Source organism: Vanacampus margaritifer, chromosome 4 (genome assembly GCF_051991255.1).
Source record: "Vanacampus margaritifer isolate UIUO_Vmar chromosome 4, RoL_Vmar_1.0, whole genome shotgun sequence".
In the NCBI taxonomy this organism is placed as follows: domain Eukaryota; kingdom Metazoa; phylum Chordata; class Actinopteri; order Syngnathiformes; family Syngnathidae; genus Vanacampus; species Vanacampus margaritifer.
This window is the reverse complement of record NC_135435.1, coordinates 24,417,189-24,444,204: the sequence shown is the minus strand read 5'-3', so window position 1 is coordinate 24,444,204 and position 27,016 is coordinate 24,417,189. Positions and strand designations below refer to the sequence as shown.

Here is a 27,016-nt window from a genome sequence, read left to right as displayed (position 1 = left end):
GCTAATTATTCACAGTTAGCCGTATTCAAAGCAGAGCTCCCTATATTGCCAGCATTTTTCAGTTACTGTATTAACCATGATGGCGTATTAGGGCCACGTATAAACATTAGGGGTGTGCCAAAAAATCGATTGTCATAAGAATCGCGATTCTCATTTAGTATGATTCAGAATCGATTCTAAATGTCCTAAAATTGATTTTATTTAAATAATTTTATACTGTCTTGCCTTTGTCTGTGTGTGCCTTTATTTGGAGCGCTATTTATGTTGTACCCGATTCGGCCACTTAGGGGCAGTGTGGTTCCACGCGGTCTAATATACTGTTAAGTTGTAGCCACATTAGAGAGTAGAAGGAAAAAGTCACGATCAAGTTATTACAATAAAAGTTGTTTTTTGCAGTGTACAGCCGTTCTTTTAAGTAATAAAAGTGCAGCGAGTAGCGCGCTAATTAGCATTAGCGAGTCAGACTGGAGTAGATCATTACAATTCCTTGCACATCTATAGATTAAAGCAAAAATCATTGTTAATCAAATCATTTCGAACCAAAAATCGTTCTTAATTGAAAATCGATTCTGAATCGAATCACAGGCCCAAAAATCGGAATCGAATCGAATCGTGAGACATTCAAAGATTCCCACCCCTAATAAACATGAATTCATTTTTAAGGGGGGAGTGGGGTTATATATTCTGAGAGCGAAAACTCACAAGTTTACGGGAAAAAAAATGCAGATTTGTGACGTTATAAGTGGCAAATTTGCAAGGAAAAAAACTCACAAATTTCCATCTTCAGTTGACAACAAATGGGAAAATTACTTTTTAAAGGTATTAATTGTATACAAAAAATAATTTAGTTATCAAATTCATTCTGGACACAATATTAACTTTTTACTGCTGAAAATGGGCTCAATGAGTAAGTATGCCTTTATGTTTCTTATAAATTTGTCACTTTTTTCTCACAACTTTTGCCAATTTATAATGTCGCAAATATTCAGGTTTTTCTCTGAAATTTGTGAGTTTTTTTCTCAAAATATTATCCACCCCCCCCCAAAAAAAAAGCATATTTATACGTGGCTCTGATAAGCCGTCGTAATTGACAGCAAAATAACATGGGTTGGTTTCACCTAAAAAAAAAGTTCTCAAGCAGAACAGTGACTGATGCTAACCATCTTGTATTTTTAGCGTACATTTCTAGCTACAGTTATCGCTTCGTTTATATCTAGCTGCAAGTTTTTGTTGTTGTTAATTGCACTTAACCTTGTCATATAATTACTGCTATCGCTTTGTCCTTTTCTAATTGTGAGAAAGAATTAGTTTACATTTTATTTACCGTACCACAACCGGGCAAATGCTAACAACGCAAGTCGTTGAATTACAAAGTTCTGCAAACATTAAAAATAAATGGTGTTAAGAAATAGGTTACTCCTCTGAGGAGTAACAGATTTTTCTTTCCTGGGTGTTTTAATAAATAGGTCGCCGCTTTTCAACAGCAGTGTACTCTAACATTTGATGTGAGATGAAGGTGATAAAACAATGTGCATATGTATATGCGTATATTCATTTTTAACACAACCAGTTGGCATATCAGTCTTCCCTTAGTGCTCCTTCTTGTCAAAATAAATGGATTCAGATAGTCGATTTACACCCTGCCGCTTCCTAGCATGTGCTGTTTTTCCAAACAGGACTCTTCCTCTGCGGTTGTCACGTTTGGCTCTGGCGAGGGGCAAAAGAGGTGTGAATAAACATGGAAATCGATGGCGTCGGCCTTGAGTATAACACATGAGCAAAGCGTTGTGTTTGTCTGCAAAATGGCGCAGTTGTCTGTACATACAAAATACATTTCTTCTTGGAAATCCAGCCAACTTGTACAGTATATATGAGACCTGTGAATCCGTGTGACCGCTGAAAGCCTTTATTGCAGCTATTTACAAATTTGTCAAGCCATGCACCCCCTTCAACATTCCTGACAGAGTTGACGCTTCCTCTCTATCTGTCACACACTTTTAACAAAGTAAAAAAAAAAAAAACTTTTTATTACATTTGCATTTATTGCAGTCTTTCCCTCACCTTTACGCACCTCCTTTAACAACGTGTCGGAGTTGGCACAACTCCCGTCCCTGCACCATCACAAACCTAAAAACAAGTCAAAAAAATTTTATTTCAGCCTTTTAGAACATTTTTAGGCACATCCCTCGAAACACTTTTGCATTATGCCGTCATTAATAAATGTAAGACTCTTTGAATCTTTTTACTTTTTTTGCAATGCACTTAAATACAAAATGAAATTTCATCTGATGTCCTAATCAATAGAATAGTAATTATAAATATATATATATTCGGTAGTGACAGCCTAATTTGTCTATTTTACAAATATGAATGTAATGAAATCTGAGCAAATTAAATCAATCAATTAAATTGATACCAGATACATAGAGCCATTTTCAGCAGTGAAACGTTAATATTTTGTCCAGAATTAATTTGATATCTTCATTATTTTTCATGTACAATTAATACCTTTAACTCATTCAGTTACAGCCATTTTCACTGAAGCAACCCCCTTCACTCTCGGCTGTCTTACTGGATTTTGACTGATTTTGCAAGGCCCACAGAATATTGTGTTCTATTGCTATAAAAACATGGAACCTACCAAAAGAAAGATTAAAGTCTCTTCTTTCATCAGGAAAAAAAGTATATTTCTATCTGTTCACAAATCTGTTTAAAACCCTGGTGAAAAGAGCTTGTTTTCAACATGGCCCTGGTTGATCTCATACTCTGCTGCCACCTGCTGGCCGTTTTTGTAGCAACTACTATTGCTTCAAGCGTTCTCTTCATTTCAGAGGTTGCATCAAAGCCTTCTGTATGCTCTAGCATAAAAATATAAGGAGCATGGTAATATTAAAAATATAACGTATTTATACGTTTTTGGGAGCCATTGAGTTAAAACTTTTTCCACTTGCTGTCGACTGATGATGACATCACCTGTGCTGAAAAAATTAGGCAACGAGTCCGACCAATCATGGCTTACCTGTTTTCTGGGTTTGGTCAATAAACTGAGCCATGATTGGTCGTTACCTACTTCCTCAGCACAGGTGATGTCATCTTCAGCTGACAGCAAGTAGGAAATGAGTTTTGAAAGGTATTAATTGTGAATGGAAAATAATGAAGTTACAACATTAATCATAAAAAAAAAAAATTACCATTTTACTGCTGAAAATGTCTCAATTAGTCAAGTATCCCTGTAATGATAGATTTTAGTTTTTACTTTATTTTTATGTGGTATCTAATTGTGTAACACATACTTCAAATGAACTCAATGTCAAAGTTTTGTTGCCTTTCTGAGTATATTGTGCAAGCATTACAAGACAGGCAAGCCAATGAAAGTGAGCGCGGTGCGTGTTGGCATGTTTGTGTACGAGCGTAATCAATGTCGTACAGTGTGCTGCTGTGCTCCAGGCAGATAATCCCCATTTGAACGCTCTCCAGCCTCCTTGCTCGGGAGATGGTCAACAATCTGAAAGTGTCGCCAAGAAATGCGCTTTGTAATTACGGACACATTGATGTTGGCCTACATGCAAAACGTGTTCCCGTTTGATATCGTTTCCCCCCCACCCGCATGCATAAGCAAGCAGTGCTACACTTGCAGATACGCCCACCCAATCAAATCCCATTCAAGTGACACATAAAATATCCTCACACCGGCTCCCACACAGCACACATCAGATAAGCAAGCTTCCACTCTGCTTATTGGATGTTGTGTTGGCCACATGACACAATCATTGTGTCTTTTTTTTTTTTTTTTTTTTTCACACACACCTTATTGCATGTTTTTTATTGTTGTTTAGCAGTGCACCCAGCCGATGGAATTCATTTCCTTTTCCCTCCTCTGCTTTTTTGGAAAAAGCCAAGATGAGTTACGCTTCTCCACCATATGTCATTTCCTCCCCGGTCTGGCGACACTGTAGCGACATGAAAACAAATGATCATCATTCGCTGGATCCTGCTCATCTGCAATTAAAGCAGATCAGCGTGATTAGGCTCACTTACAAAAAAATAATAATAAATGCAAAAATGATTCATTAGTTTAATCATCTTTTGTTTTGCCGCCTGTTGATTCAGTGCGACATTTCATAAAATGCTCTTCAAATGAAGACAATAAAGACAATTTGATGCTCATTTTATTTATAACGCCACACAATAATCAGGACTATTGTGACTTTATAAGACGCTGAAAGCTAAACAATAGTCACACAAAAGTCAAAATAATGGACTCTGTATTCTCGCCTAGCGCAAGTCTAATGCTACATCTACACCCGAACGCTTTCCCTCGTCTTTCTCGCACGAGATTGATCACGAGATACTTCGTAGCTGTTCATCCGTGCCATGCCACAGCAGAGGAGAGGAGAGGCTCTTCTGCTCTGACAGAAAAAAAAAGTATGAACGTCGCTAGTCAATCAGGTAGCTGGTGGCTGTGCTAGGACTAAGCTAACGCTAAATGCTGTTGCTATCTTGGTTTACAGTTCAACAGCTGTTAACAAGTAAATACACTTACCAGATACGATAGTGTCCGGTCTAACCGTTACTATAGTCAAATATACAAAAAATATTAAGCAACATATACATTCTTATTGTAAACACAATGATAGCAAATACTGTGAGTATCAACCAAACATGAAATTAAAGACACAATCTTTTATAGTGCAAACCTAGCGTTTACAGGTTAAGCTAATGTGTCAGTAGCTAAGTTTGAGCTGGCTAGTTTAAATACAGTGTGTAAATAAATTAACTAATGCTAAACAAATTAGCCTTTCAAACTACAACCGTTTAGTATAACGCTCTTCAAATTAAGTAATTAGTAATTATTTACCGCGTGCGCCCTTGACCAGTCGTAGAATGTTTTTACTGAAACTTTATTGCTTGTTGTCGATCGCGTTGCTCTAACTCGTCTCTCCTCCCGCTATCGTCTCCGTACTGAGCAGCACATGCTACGTCCGCCCAGCGAAACAACTTCCGGGTTATAGGTCAATCTAAATAAATCCAATAAATTTGTGAATTTAATCAAATAACGTTTTGCAAATTTATGCAAACAATCAACGCGGCTCTTCCCTTTGAAAATCATGCGCGTTGCTGAAGTCTGTCTTGGCATCATCATTCACGTCGACCGTTCAAAGTTATTGTGCGCGTCGCATTCATCCACAAAAACGTTGTGGGGCAAAACAAAGATGAGGATTCGCCATTTCTGGTTCCATAGTACTACATTTCTTTTTTACGGTCTTTCATTTGTCTTAAGATTTACTGAAATATCTGAAGAAGAAATGTGACATCTTGCGTGACTGTTGTGACATATTTTGTTTCAATTTCAAAGTTTACGACATTTATGGCATTCCAGGTTTGCAATGTATCTTTTATTAATATAAAATCCTGCAGTGGGTTCTCGTCTTTGTACCGCACCCCCACCAGCACATTGATCCACAAGGGGGCAATTTCTAATGTCAGAAGTTATTGCAGCAATAAAGAAGTTTAATAACTTTTTCAAGGCAATAATGTTAGCGCTTCTTTTTCGGTATTAATATGAAAAGCTTAATGGCGTTTTAAAAGGGATGTCACCTAAAACCAAAGCAGAAATTTTAAGTTAACCCTCCTTTTTTTTTTTTTTTTTCTTTATCAAGAACAGCAACAATGTTCAAGGGTCAATTAATTTAAACGAGATATTTTGTGTGTTTTTGTTCGTTATTATTATTATTTAAAACTAGGTGGAAAGGAAGTGAAAAAGCCAAACTACTTATACATGCTGAATGATAGAGCTAAGCTAAGACAAAAATAAATATCCTATAATTAATAAGTTTTGTATTTATTGCCTAAGCTTGAAGCCTGGAAGAGCAACATAATTGTTGTGAGAATTAATAAGTAATATTTCGGTTCCCTGAAGAACTTGTGTTTTTTGGAAAAAAGTGACGAGCTAACAATCTAGCAACTTTTTGTTGTGTCGTGTGTTGGATTGTGTTGTGTTGCCCTCATATTATTTCCATATTGCCCTTCGGTGGCCAATAAGGAGCAAGGACTGCACAATGACAAATGCGCAGGACATTTCATTACATTACTCCCAATTAAATATCTGTCCTCGGCCACGTTAGTCATCTTAGCGCTCGCCATTCATACTAATTAGCGCTCCTCTTGCATGCAGTGTGCTGGAAAGAGGACATTTCAATATCCCATTAACTTATTCCATGATAGAGCTCTTGATTAATTGATTAAACGTGGGAAAGGATTGAATTATGGTTTCGCGCTTCACTTTTCTTTTAAAGATTCGAGTTTTTTGTTGTTGTTGTTTTGAGTTCAAGTTGTGATTGCAGCCATCACTTATGCTTACATCCGATTTTTACCGGCTTCTTCGTTGTCAAAGTGCAGCTGTTTTGAGTCAGCCATCTAAATCAAAGAGCCTACGTTCGCCTTTCATAACCGTATCGAATTAAAGCCACCGTGTTGAACAGTTACTTGGATGCACGTCTTTATTCCGCCGCGTAGGAAAAGGATTGTGTGAAATTTTAATGATTTGCTGATTTAAAGCGGTGTAAAGTGGCTCCTCTGAGCTGCAGTTCACTCTCCGAACTTAAATTAAAAGCACATGCGCGCACGTACGCGCGCACACACACACACACACACACACACACACACACACACACACACACACACACATACACACACAGCCTCTGAATGTCTTAAATATTTATTCCATTGCCACCATGCATTAATTACCGTACATTCTGACAGGACATCTGTTATTGCAGAAACGTTGGCTCGCGAGAAAACATTATATGCGTCTCCTGTGGTTGTGTACGTGCCCTAAATGGTGCGGTGTAATGAGTTTTTAGTAATGAAATTTCAATGTGGGATGATTAATAGCTCTCAGCTAGAACGCAGTCAATTATTCTGCAAGCCAAACATTTCTTTGTATACATAATAGGAAGGAAACAAGAAGGATTTGTTTTTTCTTACATCTTTTTTTTTTTTTTTTTTTTATGATGATGACATGTTGAATTGGTAAGATTACCGAATGAACAATACTGAGCTCTCTCTAGAAAAACAAACAAAAAACATCGAAAAGACTTAAATATGAGGAGCCTAGAAAACATTGAAATTGTGAAGTGATAATAATCAAATCTGAGCAAGAGGCTATTTTAAGGAAGTGTGACATGTTCATGCAAATGTCACCCTACCAAAGTCCTGTAATGTGTTGCCCAGAAATTGACTAAAATGTGCTTGTGTGAAAGCAATAAAGTATTGTGATGAGTTCTCCCTTCAGTTTCCCCTTTAGCAGGTAAAATGCAAGCTCAATTAGTCTGGAGATCGAATTGATCCTTCAGTGTTAATGTAGTCTTCACGCAGTCGTTCGTATTCTTTTTAAATAAAATTTGGGGGGGACTGAAAAAAGCAATTTTAACTCATTCACTGCCATTGACGGCTATAGACGTCAAAAATTAATTTGAACTATTTCTATTAGTTGAACAATATTTCCCCACTCTTGTTAACAAGAGTATGAAAACCTTTTTTTTTATTGTACATTTAGAACAGATATAAAATTTGTTAACTAGTGAAGTCATGCGAATAATTATGATTAAAAAATGTAAGTGTTAATAATAATTTATTTTAAAAAAAAGATTATTAAAAATAAAATAAAAATAATTACAATTACTTAAAAAAAGAAAAGACTATTAAAAAATTATGGGAGTCAGGCGATTAAATTTCTTCATAAATTCATCACATGACTTCACTAGTTAACTCACGATTAATCACAAATTTTGTATCTGTTCTAAATGTACAATATTTTTTTCTAGGTTCAATACTCTTGTTAACAAAAGTGGGAAAAAAATGTTAAACTAATAGAAATAGTTCAAATTAAAAAAAAATTATGTCTGTAGCCGTCAATGGCAGTGAATGAGTTAAAAAGAAAAAGAACAAGAAACAAAATCTGCTAATATGGGAATTTGTAGGTGCCGAACTATGCTATGCAGGGGTCGACAGTGGTTTTAAGTTGTAATATCACCATGAACCACTAGATGGCTATATATCTTATTTGCAATTCAACTGGGTCTTATACTGCATTCGAAGAAAGTGGGAAGTCTGACTTTTCCAACCTCCGAGCAGGAAAAGTACAATGAACTGGGAGGTCCGAGTTGTTTACCGACCGGCTGCAATCTGAGACGCTGAACGATTATAAACACATTTACCTCTTTATTTACATTAGTTATCCAAAAACAAACAACCTCAAGTAACACATGATTTGTACTGACTGCATGAACCAGAACAGCAATTTATCTGAATCAGCCATCTTTGTTGTGTACATTCGCCGAGAACGCTTTATCTTCCCAGCTTCCTTGAATGCAGCATTACACTGCTTTATAGTACAATGTGAGTACCGGTAGGTCTAATAATTTTTTGCAGATTTGGAAATTATATGCCAAGTAAACGTTTTGTGAAAAACTCTACAAAATGAGTTTTTGCACTTAATGTTGATTTCTTGTTAAGCAGATGTGTGCCGTCCCTTTGCATTGGAAAAAAAAAATAGATACTATGTGGTTATTTTGTTGTTTGTTTTCAACCCTTTGCTGTTGAGTTAGGATAGTGGATACATGTATCGAAAAAAATATTTTGAAAAACAAAATATTAACAGCACATATTTTGTCCGTATGTGCATACAATATTTTGACATATTTAAACAGGCCAGTGTGTGATCCTCTATGTGCGACCCCCCCTTACCCCACCCCTGCTCTAAAATGTGTCCATCCCTGACATAATGTATTGGACACAGTCACAAGTTCCAATACTTTTACTCTCGAACTGCTGAAATGAAATCTGTAAACTGTTGATTTCTTTTGATGTCAAACCCAAACGTTTTGAGTCCCCAGCAAAAATAAAGGAATCCGTCTCACTGTTCCAACGCTTTTGGAGGGAAGTGTAGATGTGGTGTAATCATCACATTGCATTACAGCAGAAGAAAAGGCGGCAAAGCAGCTTTAACGAGTCCTATTTATGCCTCGTACGTTTTCTGTAATCACAATTATGACGCCGACGCCTCTGTAGTATCAAAGACAGGTTATTCTATTTGATCCACTGTGGCCCGGCTCACTAATGCCTGTCACCGGTCATATTCCTGTGTTTATATCATGGGAGGAGGACTTCTCATGCATATGTATGCCCTCCAGCGCAACTGAACACTCGGCATGAAATGAAATAGTGCACTGCTTAGACAAATCTAAATCTACATATGGCCCGTTGCATACAAATGGACGCAGGCAGAACCTGCAGGCTCCTTCAAGCAGTCCGATATCAGATATTAAGAAATAGCTTGTTGTGTTATTTTGAATGCGCTCACTTTATATCAGTGGTGTTTCTGTGTTTGTGTGGCAATAAAAGACACATTTTAGATAGGCATGGGGGAAAAGATGACATTTTGCCAATGCACATTTACAGACAATCGTGTTTCTTGGCTGGCAATCACATCAAGCTCAGAGCATCCAGACAGACACTATGAACACAGTGCACTTTTCCCAGCTACATTAAAATAACTGCATTTTCTCTTCCATGCTCCAATAACTGAAGAAAGGAGCTTGATTTGTTTTCCCCCATGGCTGCAAATCTCATTTTTATAGCAGCCCGATATTATGTGCAAACCAATTCCAAATCCACTTTTCCAGTCTACTTTTCCATTATCACAATAAAATTGGAGCTCTTTTTTCTTGTCTTTTTTTTCCCTCCCTTTTTTTTACAGTGACTGAATGTTGAAACACATTAAAACGGCTCGGAGAATAGCCTTGCCCTCTTGAACGTTGTCTTTTGAATTAAATGTCAACAAAGGTGTAAAACTAAATGTAACCTCATCTCTGGCGGAATATAAATGTGCCACTCTTCTGATGTAGATGAGATGTCCAGCGCAGACAGAGTGGGGCTCATCTGCACGCTCATAAATTAATAAGAGAGGGTGTCTGCACTTGAGTGACACATCTTTGATTTGCAGCAAAACAGTTCATTTCAATCTGTGCTATAATTCCTCACGGCGTCTCGCTCCCCTCACAGTCATTCGGGGAGAAAAGTAATATGCCGACATCTAATAAGTGAAACTTATTTGCTAATGTAAGCCGAAGCAGAATCAAGGCGACGTAGCGTAATTTAAATCAACCTAATTTAACGAGTCAAAACAAATTGCTGATGGCGCTGATGATAATATTTCTCTAATGTAATTGATTTCGGCTCCTTCATTATGCCGCAATGCATGCAAATCTTTTCACAAGACACTTTTTTCCATTATTTTTCATCATTTAAAGCATGTCATAGCTATTTAAATAACATGTATGAGATTTGCTTATACCCCGAGGATAGAGAATTAAAGCATAATTTACACTCTCTTTTTCTCGCGTTGCTGAAATTAGCCTGTTTTGATAGACCGGTTTCAGGCAAAGGAGCCACCGCTTACCCCATCACACTCTACTGCTAACCAATAGCAGACAATAGCAGGCAAGTACATATTTGGTTACTATGACAACAATATGAACTACTACGTGTCCAGGGTGAAAAGGAAAAATCGAGGCAACAATAAGCAAATGCTAAGAAAAAGAAAAACAACTTTTAAAATCCAGCGTTGTGATTAACTAGTTGTTATATTCTTGACTACAAATGACAGTAGATAAGCAATATTCAAGAGAGTGTGACCATAGCTTTGGATAGAAAGGTTGTTGTGAGGGCAAAGGCCAGAAGAAGATATCATGGGAGATCTGAAAATGATCAGATTTGAATTGGAAATTCAACGATTATGTTTGTGACACAATCAGGAAAAGAAAATGACAACATGCAACTCAAAGATAAGAGACACAACTTTATCCGTCACTAATGTCACAATTAGTCAAAATCACTAGAAAAAAAGAAATTAATGAAAGTTACTTTTTTCCTGTCTTCAGCCAGAAGGAGCAAGATGATGTCATGTGACAGGAGGTGCTTGGAAACAATATTTTACAGACCAAAACCTTTGTCTAAATTGTCTACTAAGATATAAGTGGAAAAAAGTTGCATTAATATTTTTTTATTGTGAGTAGAAAATTACAGTTATAGACTTTGGCATCAATGGGCTAATGTGTAAGTCACTTTATGTGAATAAAAACTGTTTTTATTTCATTGACTGTGAGTGGAGTATGTCAAACCACAAACTTTGAAAACTGCTCTTGTACCCCCCCCCCCCCCCCACACACACACACACACACACACATACACACTCCCCCCCTTGTTTTACGTATAATTGTATTTTGTTAGCGACACCTCTACTTTTGTGACAAAACATCTAATCATTTTGACTTGCAGTGCTCACACAATGCCAAATGGATGATGCATTGTGGGTGCACTGACTACTTGTATACCATAGAAATTTGATTTTGACACATAGGTAAGATGTATTGGGAAAGATATGAGCTTTTGCAGATGATCCATGGTGTCGTGCAAAAACATCTAAGTTATTTTTGGGCAAAAGCACTAAGTGAATGCAGATAAGCCAAAGTAATTGAGAAGGATCTTTGCAGTTGTGACAGTACCGACTCTTTGTTTGGGAAAGGAACTTGGAGTGAAGCATGCGTGACCAGTTTTGGGATAGTTGTGTGCTTTTGCTAATGAACTGAGCACAAATGTAAGTCTGTTTGGCCAAATGAGCTTGCATTTTTGAAAATGTAATTTCAGTTTCAAGAAATGTGCCAAACCGATGGAGAAAAACTGTAAATGTGTGGCAGCATTTCGATCACAGGCGTGCTCTTCTTATGAGAGGATAGTAAGTATACCATCTGAATTCTATTGATTCCAAGTTATTTTAAGGTCAGGTTACTTCATATTGTGAATTTAATCGCTTGATACGGCTCAGTGTCGACGAATAGAAGCCTCGACCCCTTTACCATCTCTCTCCGACTGCTGTCATTTCCATTAGTGTCGAGCTGCCAGTGCCCTGACAAACTCTCTCAACTCACTTCAATTGGACATGCATTGGACTGTGTCCTTAAAGTCTTCATAAATGACAGTGCTTTCTGAGCCATGAATGGATTTGCTGTGCTGGTAAAAGAAATCGGTACACACTGTATACCGCATAGTGGTGGAGTTTCTCTTACATTGCCCTTTGGAATACTGCTTAAGGAGTATGGTGATGGAGTCAAAACCTGAACTGGTTGACAAGGGCATTATTACATGGTGCTAATAATTGTGTCTTGGTATGCAAATGATAGAGTGGTAGGTTGGATGGATGGATGGATGGATGGATATATATATAGATAGATAGATAGATAGATAGATAGATAGATAGATAGATAGATAGATAGATAGATAGATAGATAGATAGATAGATAGATAGATAGATAGATAGATAGATAGATAGACCAACAGCTAGCTAGCTAACTAGATAGATAGATCAACAGCTAGCTAGCTAACTAGATAGACAGCTCAGCAGTTAGCTAGCTAACTAAATAGATAGATAGATAGATCAACAGCTAGCTAGCTAACTAGATAGATAGCTCAGCAGTTAGCTAGCTAACAGATAGATAGATAGATAGATAGATAGATAGATAGATAGATAGATAGATAGATAGATAGATAGATAGATAGATAGATAGATAGATAGATAGATAGATAGATAGATAGATCAACAGCTAGCTAGCTAACTAGATAGATAGCTCAACAGCTTGCTAGCTAACTAGATAGATAGCTCAGCAGTTAGCTAGCTAACCAGATAGATAGATAGATAGATAGATAGATAGATAGATAGATAGATAGATAGATAGATAGATAGATAGATCAACAGCTAGCTAGCTAACTAGATAGATAGATCAACAGCTTGCTAGCTAACTAGATAGATAGCTCAGCAGTTAGCTAGCTAACCAGATAGATAGATAGATAGATAGATAGATAGATAGATAGATAGATAGATAGATAGATAGATAGATAGATAGATAGATAGATAGATAGATAGATAGATAGTTTGCACTTTCCTAAGAAGTTTTCTCAATCTACTGCCATGTGAGCCCTTACATAGTACCGCATTAATATGTCAATTATTCATAAACCAAACTTAAATTCAACTAAAAGAAGATTGCTCCTGCCTGTTAATGATAGCGTCGATCTTGCGTCACCTCAGTTATCTTAGCCTTTCATGTTCAGTGCTTTGAACAGGCAATGCTGTTTTCTCAGTCTAAACTAACAGGCAACATGCAGTTGTATAAAAGAAAGGAGAGAGAAAAAATGGGAGTGAGATTGAAAGGAGCTGAAGAGCAGGGGATGAAATGTTCTTGCAGACAATCCATTTACTCCCCACAACACACCTTGGAGATATTGAGAACGATAACAATGCAGCCGGTGCCGTTTGGTGCGCTGCTACACAGCACATAATTGCCCTGCTCTTGTTATATTTTCTATCCGGGCAACATCAATCTCTGTTGCAGCTCTTGTCAGAGCTGTCGGGAAGCTTGCGGAGTGAAGTCAGATCTCCCGTGTTGGGCTTTGGGGAAAGTGTCAGAGCCAGGATGAGGCACCGTGCAAGCGGCTCAGCTTAAACACTCGCTCGTCCTCTTCACATCGCATGTCACCACATGCTGACAATAACAAAGTGCATGATAAATATATCAATTTATGAACGTTACAAGCACACGGTGCACTGATGGGGTGCATCGGCGAAAATATTAGCACTGGTTTCCAATATACGGCACACTTTTCAGTGTTTAGTGCTGCTGTTTTGGTTAGCAAATTGTCTCAGGAGTGAACTAATGTTCATGTATGTACATTAACATCTATTAGCTGACATGTTTACGATGACTACCTGATCGAAAGAAGATGCATCTAATATGGATAATAGCAACAACAGAAGCAGACTGCGAGGGACTAAAACATTTTATCGCTCCCCTCGAAATAAGAATGTTTCTGGCTCATATTGCGCTTTAAAGTTGCTTTCCTAAATCCTTAACGGCTATATTAGACATTTTAATATATTTTTTTTGTTTAATGGGAAAAGCGCTGACTCAAATCCGTGATCCGATCCGAACCGTGACTTTTGCGATCTGTTGCAGCACTAATGGATAATCAACTTGAAAGGTTGATTTCAGCAAGACAAGAAATAGGAGATGTTAAGGGACGAAAGTATGTTTATAAAATACCTGGGAATTGTTTTAACGTGTGAAATAAAAATGCAAAAGAGCATATCTCCCACACACCGTGCCTACAGTCAGTCCTGCGTATTAAACTTTCATTCTCTCAGAGGATGTTATGCACTTTGGTGCTGCTGGTTTGGTTAGCAACATAGTTTAAATGGGCTCAGTATTTAAAGTCTATGAACTGAGGTAATTAAGTAACTGACAAGAAAAAATTGGCATGTATCAGTCTTAAGCAGATGATATACCCTGGCATCTATCTATCTAAGTTTATCTTTCCGATTTTCCAGTCTACTTTGCTGCTACTTTTGCTTTTGCTTTTGTATTTTTACACTCGGCAGTTGCTGCATTTACATAAACAAACGTACATCTACTTTTTTTCCATCCGTGCATGTTTGCATGCGTGGCTCACCTCATAAAGCACAACCTTGAGAGTGAGCGTACACTAATTACTGTTTACAAACACCTCTCGTAAGTTTTTTTTTTTTTTGCGACAAGAAAAGATGGTTTGAGGGCGAGCGAGGCAATATTTCAGCGGGCCAAAGAGGTGCAGGCAATCTGCCTTTGGAGTGGAAAAGGCAGCGGTGTTTTATAATGGAAGAAATTCAATGTGACATGTAGAGAATGAATTGCTCAGTCAAGCAGAAATATCCCTTGTTCTAATGGCTTGGGACACTCACTGGCATGTACTCTCCTCCTCCTCCTCCTCCTCCTCCTCCTCCTCCTTTTGCCCATCCCCCCACTCTTTCTATATCTCTCTCCGCTTTCAGCAGCACAATCACAACACACTGTCGTCTGCATTGGATAAGAACATAAACAGGCTGCAGAAACGCATAGAGAGACGCCAAGGGACCAGAGCACGTATCTGTCGAAAGGAAAACATGCTCAGATGTGAACCTTGATAGCGCATTAGCCGTGACGAAGTGCTGATACAAAGTGGACCGAGCGTATTTCCACAAATAGTGGCACCATCCACTTCAGATAAATCAACACTCTCTATAATCGATAGGTATTATTCTAAGTATACAGTACACAATTGTTTTCGCACAGACAAAGAGTTAGTTGCTGATTTGAACTCTGTTACTAACAAAAACAGGAGCACCTACTGCAACATTTCAACACCTAATTCGTACAAGTAGAATATTATTATTTTAACAATATCCTATGTCAGCATTTGTTTTTTTATTGCTTTAAAGGATATACCCTTTTCTCTCGTGTACTACGTGGTCGTTGTGCTCAATTGAAAAACCTGTTTGAAAGTGCGACTATTATGCAATAAGTCGTCATTTCCACGTTTAACTTCTTCACTCTGAGCCATTTTCACTGAAGTAACCCCCTTTGCTCCCGGCTGTTTTACTGCAATTTTGACTGATTTTGCAAGGCCCACAGAATGTTGTGTTCTATTGCTATAAAAACATGGAACCTACCAAAAGAAAGATTGGAATCTCTTTTTTCATCAGGTGGAAAAAAAAGTATATTTCTATCTGTTTCTGTTTTGCAGCAATTGGCATTAGAATATAGCTAAGTTTAATCATTATTCACCAAAAAAAATTTAACTGTAAGGAAAACAGCTTTTTTTTGCAACATGGCCCTGGTTGAACTCGTATACTCTGCTGCCACCTGCTGGCCGTTTTTGTAATAACTACCATTGCTTCAACCGTTCTCTTCAGTTCAGAGGCCGCATCAAAGCCTTCTGTATGCTCTAGCATTTAAAAAACAAACAAACATAAAAAAAAAACGTTTTTGGGACACTGGTAATATTAAAAATAGAACATATTTATACGTTTTTGGGAACAAATGAGTTAACTTTCTACATTCAATAAGACATCATACTTATGTCATTCATCTCGCTAAATAAAGTGTAGATCTTTGCTGCATCGTCTTGTTTGTTTACCTCTGCTCAAGTATTTCTGGTGGATTGCATGCCAGATGCACGGTTTGTATAAATACACCCTATGGCATTTTCGCTGTAGAGACAGAAAATACAGCGGAGGAAACAATGTCTTCAAGTGAGGCATATTTGGGTTTTTGCACGTGTTTAAATAGCCTTTCAAAATTTGAATAGTGCCCAAATTTGAAAGGGTCATTGCCTGCATGTAAACATAGTTTTTCTCAATCTTATGGTGATCAAATTGAATGGATTCAGAAGCTGACGTGTGGCCGCCCAACCACATAGGCAACATAAAACATTAAAATCCCAACATTTTGTATCACGTCGCCCTGTTTGAAGCATTCTACCTTTGTCATGTTGTCATATTATCTGCGAAGTGCTCTGCATCAACAGAAATGTATTTTCTAAGGGTCAGACGCTGCATATTTATTGGCCCCTCCCTCCCACGAGGCCGCACGATACACCGCCAGCCATGTATCCTTTTTGCATTGTTTGCTTTAGAGTGTTTACACTGCGATTGGCACTTTAGATATTCCGCAGAGCATGTCTTCCCTTACATGAAATATGATTTCTTGGAGAAGTGTGAGCCCGGACGACTAGGAAGATTGCTTTCTATTATCCGAGTGTGAAAATGATAAATTGGTGCTGGTAATATTTCAGATGACGCTCACATGCACGCGCGCACTCCCATTGTGTCGTGCTGAAGATTCTCACCTTTTCATCAGCGGCTGTTTTACAAAAGCCGACATGGCACGTAATCTGTTGTAAGGCGGATATGATACAAACATTCTTACGGCACCGCAGCACCCCCCCCCTCCTCCCTCCTTTGCGCAATTTAGACCACCCCCCCCCCTTATTGTGCAGACAGGAAATCACTCCTTAGAATGAAATATCGCAAACACTGAGGTTTTTACGCAGCTGCTGATAACAGGTGACAAACTGCGTTACTTATTAACCCGACAAGCACGCCTGTCGTTTTCAAGGAACATTATCAACTATGTTCTTGTCAGCAACGCATACATTCTCACAGCATTACTGGTAATCATTTTACTTTAAAAGGGACGTATTGTGAAAAAGTTACTTTATATTGCTATTATAAGAACAGTTGGTTCGTGGTCATTTCTGTCCGATGCATCAAGTATGATATTTTTATTTTTTATTTTTTTGCTGGCCTTGTTCTTGAATCTTAAATTCACTGTAAGCACGCCATTCTGAATTTTGCTGGATTGTGATGTAACAGTGGTGCTAATTTGCATAATACTACTCCCAATATGTCGGGGTACAAGGGGGGAAAAAAAATCCACGTTCGCACAGAGGCAAAATATAAGCTCCACATGGTTAAGATTTAAACCCAGAATGTCTTGACTGTGAGCCAGGTATACTAACCACATTGTGCCATGTGACTGAAACAATGCCTAAAGGCCCAATTGCGAACGTCACATGACCAAACCCAGAAAAGAGGTGAGCCATTACGGTCTGAACCTGAGTCCTTAGGCAATGTGATGTCATTTTCAGGCGACAGCAAGTGGCAAAATGGCCGCTCACTGAGATAGATATACGGGTGGATTTTTCAGCTTAAAGAGACAGTGTGTATTAATTAACACCCCATCTAGTGGTGATTAGGGATGTAACGATAATGGCAATATCGTGATATCGCGATATTAAAACTGCCACAATATATCGTCGTCATCATGTCACGATATTGAAAGTCGGGTTGATTTTTATTTGTGCAGTTCTAGCGCCCTCTGGTTGCTAGTTTTTTAGTGCAGTTTAATTTTCACAAGGCATGTTTCGGCCCTTCTATGTTTAAAATCCACGCTAATGGTCAGATGAAGGGGAACGTAATATGCTTGTGAACAATATGTGGATGAACTCAATGTGTGCGTGCATTAGCAAGTGTCTCAATATATATGTATATATATATATATATATATATATATATATATATATATAGAGAGAGAGAGAGAGAGAGAGAGAGAGAGAGAGAGAGGGAGAGAGATTTATAATATTTTTCATTTCTGTAAAAGCACAATATTGTGTGTTTTTTTTTAGTATGAGCTCTTTTTTTTTTTTACAATATTGTGAATATTGCATTGCCAAACTCCCCACAATATTGTGATAATTATCATATCGTGACCTTCATATTGTGATAATATCATTTGGATATCGTTTCATCCCTAGCTCTTTGACTGCCAGACGTTTTCAGAAAAGGGATGCCGTGGGTGCCAGCCGATTTAAGCATTTTTGACTGATCTTTCAAGGTCCACAGAAAATTATGTGTTTGGACTATGGAAACACACATACTACCAAATGAAAGATTGGACTCTCATCTTTCATCAGAAAAAAAAAAGTTTCTAGTTTTTTTGTTTATACCTTATTCCGTTTTTCAGTAATCAACAATAGAAAATGGTTAGTTTCACCTCTGTTTTGAAAAAAAAACGTCTTTTAACGTCTTTGGCACTCCTCCATAGGATTTTACTAAACGTTATTTAACGTTTTTGGCAGTCAAAGAGCTAGTGGTGATTGGTGAACTAATAATGAAATCATTTTAAAAACCTACTATTAATTTCAATGATTAAAAAAAAAAAAGTTCTATCACATCAATGTCTAGTAATCGCAAATTTTGTATTAACATAGGTCGCACCACCTCTTGGCTGATATGAGTTCCATGATTCGGGCTCCCGCCGTTTGTCTCTCGCTGCTTAGCTCTCGCAAGCGTCTGCTAGCTTCTCCCGCTAGCCGCTCTAGCGAGTTCTTGCTAGCCACTCATATTAGCCGCTCCTGCTCGCCAGGCTGCTCGCTCACTCCAAATAATAATTGGTAGTAGCCCTGCAAAGTGTGGCCAAACTGAGGCACCGTAGTTTACGTGCGTCAAAATTGTTGCATTCTATTCATTCACCACTAGATGGCACTAAGTAATACACACTGCCCTTTTAATAAAAATTCCACAAACACAATATTAATCAAAATGCCGTGCCTAGCAGAGGCGCATAGAACACATTGTAAAGAATTTTTTTTACCCGACTTCCCTTAAGTGACTGGCGACCAGTTCAGTCTCAGGCCTGTTCTCCCCGTTCTTCAATGGGCTTTCTTTCTGGCTAACCTTCGTTGTTCCCAAATCAAGTATTTGAAGTTCATTTACAAACCAAAATTGTCTGTAGGTGCGAATGATTATGAGTATAAGGTTTTACACTTCCTCGCGTCCCAACGCTGGAATAAGCTTCAGCTCGCCCGCCACCCTAATGAGAAAAAGCGCTATAGAAAATGGATAGCTGGAAGTTAGTCTTTATCAATGTTTGCGTCACGGAGCACAACATTGACTTAAATGTTAAGCTTGTTAACAAGTTGAGGTTGATCATTAACTGCGAGGAGGAAGTGTGCATTTGTTCTGCCAAAGGGGATGGGACTGTTCCAACCTAACAAACAAACTGCTTGTTCTGCATTACTTGACGTCCCGAGCAATAACGGCGCCAAAAAGCGAGGAAAACCCAATGTGGGGTTTTAAAGTGGGGAGTTTGGGAACAGTAAGAAAAGAAAAGTCAAATGTCCATTTCTGCCATTGTGGTTGTTTAACTGATCTTGACAGCCAGTCATCGAGGGTGCCCCGCATCTATGAAGTGAAGCCGGGAAATCTTTGAGGTGTTTGGTCCCCCTAATCCCGATGAACACCCCCCCCCCTTTCCCCCCCAACCCCTATGTCCTCCCATTCTAATAAGGGCCACGCCTCAATACCACGCTGCTGCTTTCTTTTTAGACGCACTGGTCATTTGTCATGTGATTAGCGCTGGAGGGAAAAAAAAAAATGAATTAAAGAGGAATAACAGCATGTTGAATGACCTGGATGTTGGCCAGGGGGGAGGAAGAAGGGGAAAGATTGGGGCTGCCCCCCCCCCTCATCCCAGGACCCAGACAATGGAGTCCGTAGGCCCTGATGCGGCTTGACAAGTGAATGACATGCTGAATGGTTGCCATGGAAACAAATGTGTTGAATTTAATGCATGCATATTCTGTTTTTGATTCCCCCTCCCCTTAGCTGACTAATGGTGTGCTGACTCCACACAGGAAGCCCCCCTCTTACCTCAACCCGGTCTGCGTGGACTGGCTCAACAGTAACGCTTCGGAGAGTATTAGCTTAGCGTGGCGTGGCGTGTCTTACAGTATGTTAATTATTTACAACAAATGATGTATCCTTGTTCGTCTTTTTATGCCAGTGATGAATAGTGACAGGAAGAACAATTAAAGGTCTAATTAACCTGTGTATCCACCTGTTGCCATTCATACAACTGAATAATGGCTTTCTGTTTAACTAGGGGGGGGGGGGGGGGGCTAGGGGCTGTTCAGTTCATACAAGCTATCATACAAACATGGACATGAACAAATTGACATCAAAGGCCTATTTGAACTGTGTTGTTAACCAAAACAGCAGCATCAACTGACTCACTTATATAATATAATTAACTCATTCACTGCCATTGACAGCTATAGACGTAAAAAATTCATTTGAACTATTTCTATTAGTTTAATTTTTCCATTTTTGTTAACAAGAGTATGAAAACCTAGAATATTTTTGTACATTTAGAACAGATCTAAAATTTGTGATTAATCGTGAGTTAACTAGTGAAGTCATTCGACTATTTACCATTACAAATTTTAAATCGCCTGATGCCCCTAATTTTTTAATAATCTTTTCTTCTTTTTTTTTATTTTAAAGAAAAGATTATTACAAATTAGGGGCGTCAGGCGAGTACTATTTTTAATCGTTATTAATCGCTTGACTTCACTAGTTAACTCACGATTAATCACAACTTTTATATCTGTTCTAATACAATATAAAAAAACACACTGAGTTGCTAACCAAAACAGCAGCAGTGAAAGCATGTAAAGTCTTAAAGTCATTTTTTTCGGCCCCACACCAGCCCACTACAAAACACTTTCAAGTCAGGTTTGTTGTATTCGTACCCTTTTTACTATGACTGACGAGGTTTCTCATCTACACCTTGACTGCTGTTGCAAATTTTTTTGACAAGTTAAGTTAATCTAAGGCATCCACAGCAATCATGGCCTGTCATATACAATCCCCCCAAACTCCTGCGTTCGCACACAACGGTGGTGTCTAAATTTTGATGTCTAAAAATGTGATTGCTGTGGTCGCCGGGGACACAATACAAATGTAGCGTTACCAAAACAGCAGCACTTAAAACAATCATCATGGAGTCCTACCGCATGTAAACGAGTTCCTTGTGCAGTATTATGATGATCTTCCATAGACTCAGACGCTCACACAATACTGTGTGCTCCATAATAGTCCTTTTAATTAAGCTTTAAACTTCACTTTAAGTTATATTAATTAATAATTAATTTGTCCCCCCCCATCAAATCAAATCAACCAGACACAGAATGTCCTTGAAAATGAAGCAGACGTGATATAATACAATTTAGGAGCGTTTTAATTAAATGTGATGTTTTTTTCATTTTACAATTCACAAGTTAAAGATGAGTTGTTTTAAAGCGAGATTAGATAAACTGAAGCGCCAGTGATTTTAATTTAAAAAAAAATAATTATTAATTAAACTTGTGTCTAAAAGAGTGGAAAGAATTTGTAATTAGTTCTTCAACTTAAACAAGCTTGTGAGTTGGAGCTGCATATTGAAATTGTCGCCCTGTTATAAAATGATGAGAATTAAGGTTATCGTTTTTTTCCGAATGTGGTGTGAGACTCAAGTTGTAATGGTCTAAAAAAAATTCCCTTTAATCTTATGAAAATAAAGCTAGCTCTGAACTGCCGTTTGGTGCACAGGCACAAAACAACAGTCAGGAATCGGGATCCATCCCACAATCAGCAGCTTCAAGTATGAGGACTGTAATTCGACCCGAAATTAGTTGCTTCAAAACAAAATGGCCACATTTTTCTTTCCCTCTTTTACAGATGTTTATGCATCTTGTATACTTGTCCACCCAAATTAGTGCTGATTGGTTTTGAAACTGGTGACTCCCCCCCCCCCCCCCCCTCCATATTTCCTGGTCCCCTTTTTTTCAGGTCATCAAAATGATCATCAGACTTCGATGCCTTTTGTCCGTATTAGATGGCGTGGGCAAGAAAATGTTGGTAATTTTGTATACATCCATCTAAGATCTGCTTCCAAATTGTTTTTTATTTGGGCAAAGTAAGAGACCTTGCATCAGCCTGAAAAATAACTGCATCAAAAAAAAAAATGGCCGACTTCCTGTTCAGTTAAAGGCATGTGTCTTGTGATGGTAGACAATTAACATGTCCGCCCAATTTGGTGTTGACTGGTGTTGGGGGCTATTCTTTTTTCTATTTCTAATTTACTGATCAGGTTTTGGGCTATTGTGTTTCATAAACCCATAGATTTTCACACATGGTCACCAGCAGGGTTGAGAGGGTTACTTTTAAAATGTAATCCATTACAGTTACAAGTTACCTGCTAAGAAATGTAGTTAGTAACGTAATCCAAGTACCATAATATTAAAGTCATGTAACTGGATTACTTTTGGATTACTCCAATATTGAGTATGCTCATGAAGACAAAAAATAATAATAATATCACCACAATACATATTCTATACAATGTGTTCCTGCTACAAATAGCAAGAATCCTTGTGTAATTAAAAAACATGTAGGCTATTGATTGATTGATTGATTGATTGATTGAAGGCCAAATGCTGTTTTCAAACTGTCACTGAAAGCAACCACACCTCGCAGGTAGCTAGCTAGCTAGCTAGCTAGCTAGATAGCTAGCTAGCTAGCTAGATAGCTAGATGTGTGACATCAACTGCAAAATGAACTTTTATCCCAGTCACAAGTTTATATGTTGTGTATGATTTTTAAATAGTGAATTGGTGGAAGGAAGATTTGTTTGGAAGGTGTAACTCACATTATGGTTGTAGGCTAGCGGGCTAGCTAGCAAGAAGCTACAGCGCGTAAGCATGCCGCTGGACTCTCAGCTCAAACTTTCGCTCCGAGTAAGTTCCAGTGAATACCGGTCGTCATTTCCGCCTCCCGTCCGTGAAGCTTTTTCAAACTGCCCGCGTGTGGAGGACACGACTAGTCAGTTCATTCGTTCCCACTTCCCCGACATGTAGCAACTCTCTCTCTCTCTCTCTCTCTCTCGCCCTCTCGCCCTCTTTCGCACTCTCTGTCATCGTAAAAATTGTAATCCCTCGAAGCAATCCCCATTTTTACTAAATGTACCTGTAATCTGATTACATATTTTTTTCCTGTAACTGTAATGGAATACAGTTAAAAAAAAATTGCAATCTGATTACGTTACTCCCCAAGCCTGGTCACCAGTCTACATGCATTTGCAAACAATGCTGGAGTTTTATGGCACACTGAAGTCCCCCTGATAAAAAGCTATTCCAGTGATTTCACCAATTCTTGACAGAACATTTGTATAAAAGAGCGGAAGGAATTTCTAATTAACTGAACTTCAATTTGCCCCACTCCTCCCTGTTGCCATGAGATGAAAAGCACATATTGAAGCCGTCTTCCCGTGCAGGTTTATTTAGCTTATACAAATCCCAAAACCCTCAAGGAGAATTTGATCTTGAAGTTTGTTTGAATGAACGTGTTTGCAGGAAATGAGCAAAAAGAAGCGCATGTTTGGCCTTCGTGTGCGGTAAAAGTTTGACACTTCAACAGTCCAATGAGTTTTGGGGAGTGAGTGAAGGCAGCACGGAGCAGATTGGAGATACCGAGGAGGAGTGCAGGCCTTTTTGAAGGGTGGGGGGTGGGTTGGTATTAATTCTCCAGTTCTCGGGTGTGGGAGTGACGCCCTGAATGCTCACAGCCGGTGTTGGGCCTAATCAGGCATTAATGGGAGGTGTGGGTTGTTGCTCCCTTGCAGAAGGCGGAGGGGCGAGCAATGCACAATGAAGACAAGCACAAAAGACGGAGGAGGTGGCGTCACTCGCAACTGTACGCTCAGCACTCACTTCAAAAAGCGAGCCTGACAGGAGATCGGCACTATTTTAATGGGGGGGGAATCGTAGGTAAGGAGCCTTCAGATTTGTTTTGTTTTTATTTTTCAAACGGGCGAAGAACACGTCAGTCACAAGCACGTCCTCACAAAAATGGTTTCTCTAATTAATAAATAAATAATTGTGGATGGAGTTACAAGTGTGACAAATGTGAAAAAAAAATCTTAATTTTTTACAAAATCATAGTCATAATATTTTGAAACCGAAAAAAAAAGAGAGAGCAGCTCAAATTGTAATATTATGAGAATGAATACATCATTGACACAAAAATACAGCATTTTACTAAATAAAAGTAATGCTGTTGAGATAAAAAAAAAAATATATATATATATTTATATTGTGTGAGAAATAAATTACATTTACAGGATGAAGAAATGTATGCAAAACTTTATATTTTATCACAATTAAGTTGAAATATGACAAAACATTCCTAAATTTAGCACGATAGATAAATAGATAGATGGATGGATAGATAGATAGATAGATAGATAGATAGATAGATAGATAGATAGATAGATAGATAGATAGACAGCTAGCTAGCTAGCCATCTAGCTAGCTAGCATCTAGATAGATAGATAGATAGATAGATAGATAGATAGATAGATAGATAGACAGCTAGCTAGCTAGCCATCTAGCTAGCTAGCCATCTAGATAGATAGATAGATAGATAGATATATATATATATATATATATATATATATATATATATATACGATAATACGATTAGTTCTAAAAAATATAAAAAAATAAATATTTTTCTTACCAATAAACAACTTTGAAAAAAAATAACATTGCCATCATCTTGCATTAATAGAACTTGGAGAATGCTTTCTTTGTTGCAATAACGAACGAACGACCCATCGTTTCTTTTTATGTCACGGTCAAATGCATCCATAATGACTTATCTACGTATGCCTCCAATGGTGCGCTCTTTAAAACGCAGCCAGACTCACATTTAGCCAACTCTTCTTGAAATCCATTAGAACGCATGCAAAACGAGTCTGATGGGAAAGCTACAGTAAGTGATAGAAAGGGGGGGGGGGGGGGATGCAAACATGTACATTGTACGGAGAATAAAAGAAGGTAACCTAGAAATAGAGAGAGTGATTATAAAGGATAGACCGAGTGGGGAGTGGTGTTGGAGTGTAGTAATATCCATTAGATTTATTGTGCCGCAATTCCCAGTCCCTGCAGTTGCGCCCGAGGGTGACTATATTACATTTCATCACACTTTCATTTTCTCCCGCAGATGAGAAATGGGACTTGTGTTGTGCCGTAATGTAGCATGTATGTGCTAAATCTCGGCGCTAATAAAATCAAACACAACTCCTGGCACTCTTTGACCACAAAATGAAACACCATCTGTTATGGCATCGAGAGTGCCTTATGAAGGCATAAAGATTGTTGAATAAAAAAGGGGAATGAGTGTAGTAATAATAAACACGCTTGGTAATGGGAGATGATGGTGAGTGTGGTGTAAAAGGTATATGATTGTTTTGTCAACATTCTATTCACGCAAGTGCAATGCGGATAAAAGAACAATATGATTATATTTTCTCATACTAACTCCTGCAATGTGAACATTCAAACAAAATATATATATATATTTTTTTTTTACTTTCAGTTATATTCTTGCTTTTAATTTTCTTACATTTCCATTTTTTCTATAAAGTTTGAAAGAATAACAGTATGACAACTCAAACCAATATACTGTATGTCGACAGGGATAGACCGATATTGGACATTTTGACGAATGTCGGTATCGGCTTAAAAAAAAAAAAAATAATAAATACGATAAAAGGTCAATCTAAAACAAATTTTAAACTCAGGGAACTATTTATTAAAAATTTCAGTTGACTTAATAAGAGACACTGCTGACCCTGGGAAACTTTTGTTTTTTGTTCGACAATCTACATTATTAAAACAAAGAAATCTGAAAGTTGAATATTTCAGGTATTTAAAAAAAAAATTTTTTTTAAAGCCTTTATTTTGATTCTGAAAAATTGCTCAATAAACATGCTTCAAGACATTACAATAAAGTAAAGATTGGCATTTGTATTTTAAAAAATTTTGACGTCAAATTTTTTCTCTCCCTTTTTACCGACAATGAATATCGACTTCAAATATCAGTTATCGGCCTCCTTGACTACTAATAATCGGCATCGGCCCTGAAAAACATATCGGTCTATATCTTCTATGCATGAAGTACAACTGTAAGAGTAGCACTCGCAAATGTCTCATTTAGTATAAATATTCCCCCCAAAATAAAGAAAATACATCAAAAACGTTATTTTACAATTTCTGTAATATTGTATGTTTTTGTAACGAAAGTTGCAATCTTACAAAAATGAAAAGCTACCGAAATTTCTTCAGTAAACGAAATCGCCGTTCAATCGCTAAGGTATAACGTCGCAAGAATATAGCTGCAATAAAAAAAAAAATTTATAAATCACGACAAAGACAAAGTCCTAATCACGGGACGTAAAATGCAGTTGTAAAATTCCATTGAAGGACGTTTGAAAGTCAGACCGTCGGAGACGGTTCCAGAAGGCAAGACATAAAGAGAAACACAAGCCACAGAAGTGGATATTAGAATTCAACTTGAATGCTTCTTTTAATGGCCAACCCAACTACACTGTCATCATCATCATCATCATCATTATCATCATCATCATCATTCCATCCAAATGTTTCGTAGCTTGCTGCCAGTTGCCTCATAATGCAGCTCATTAGTAGGCAGCATAGCGACGTGGTCACTCAGCTCTCTCTGATATCGTATGTCAGTATCAAATGGCAAAAGGGGAACAGGTGGGGGGGATTACCGTCATGGCCGCGCTACTAATAATACTAACGCCGTGCGTATGGCTTACCACAAAACACAATGGACAATCGCAGTACTGTAATGTGGCAACTTTGCTATTGTTGCGCGAATGCTAAAGGCAATGTTGAAATGTTCAGATTATTCAGAAGA

The 27,016-nt window shown here is 38.0% G+C and overlaps 1 long non-coding RNA gene across 2 annotated transcripts; it reads right to left on the bottom strand.

Moving 5' to 3' along the window:
* Positions 1–1,898: 1,898 nt before the first annotated feature.
* LOC144050990 (uncharacterized) lies at positions 1,899–13,157 on the bottom strand. Of its 2 annotated transcripts, XR_013293977.1 has the most exons (4): positions 13,113–13,157; positions 3,808–3,950; positions 2,072–2,127; positions 1,899–1,994 (listed from the first exon to the last, which is right to left on the bottom strand). It is a non-coding gene; the product is annotated as an uncharacterized LOC144050990 (long non-coding RNA). The 2 variants fall into 2 exon arrangements; XR_013293976.1 differs by lacking the exon at positions 1,899–1,994 and having other exon boundaries at positions 2,024–2,127.
* Positions 13,158–27,016: the final 13,859 nt, after the last annotated feature.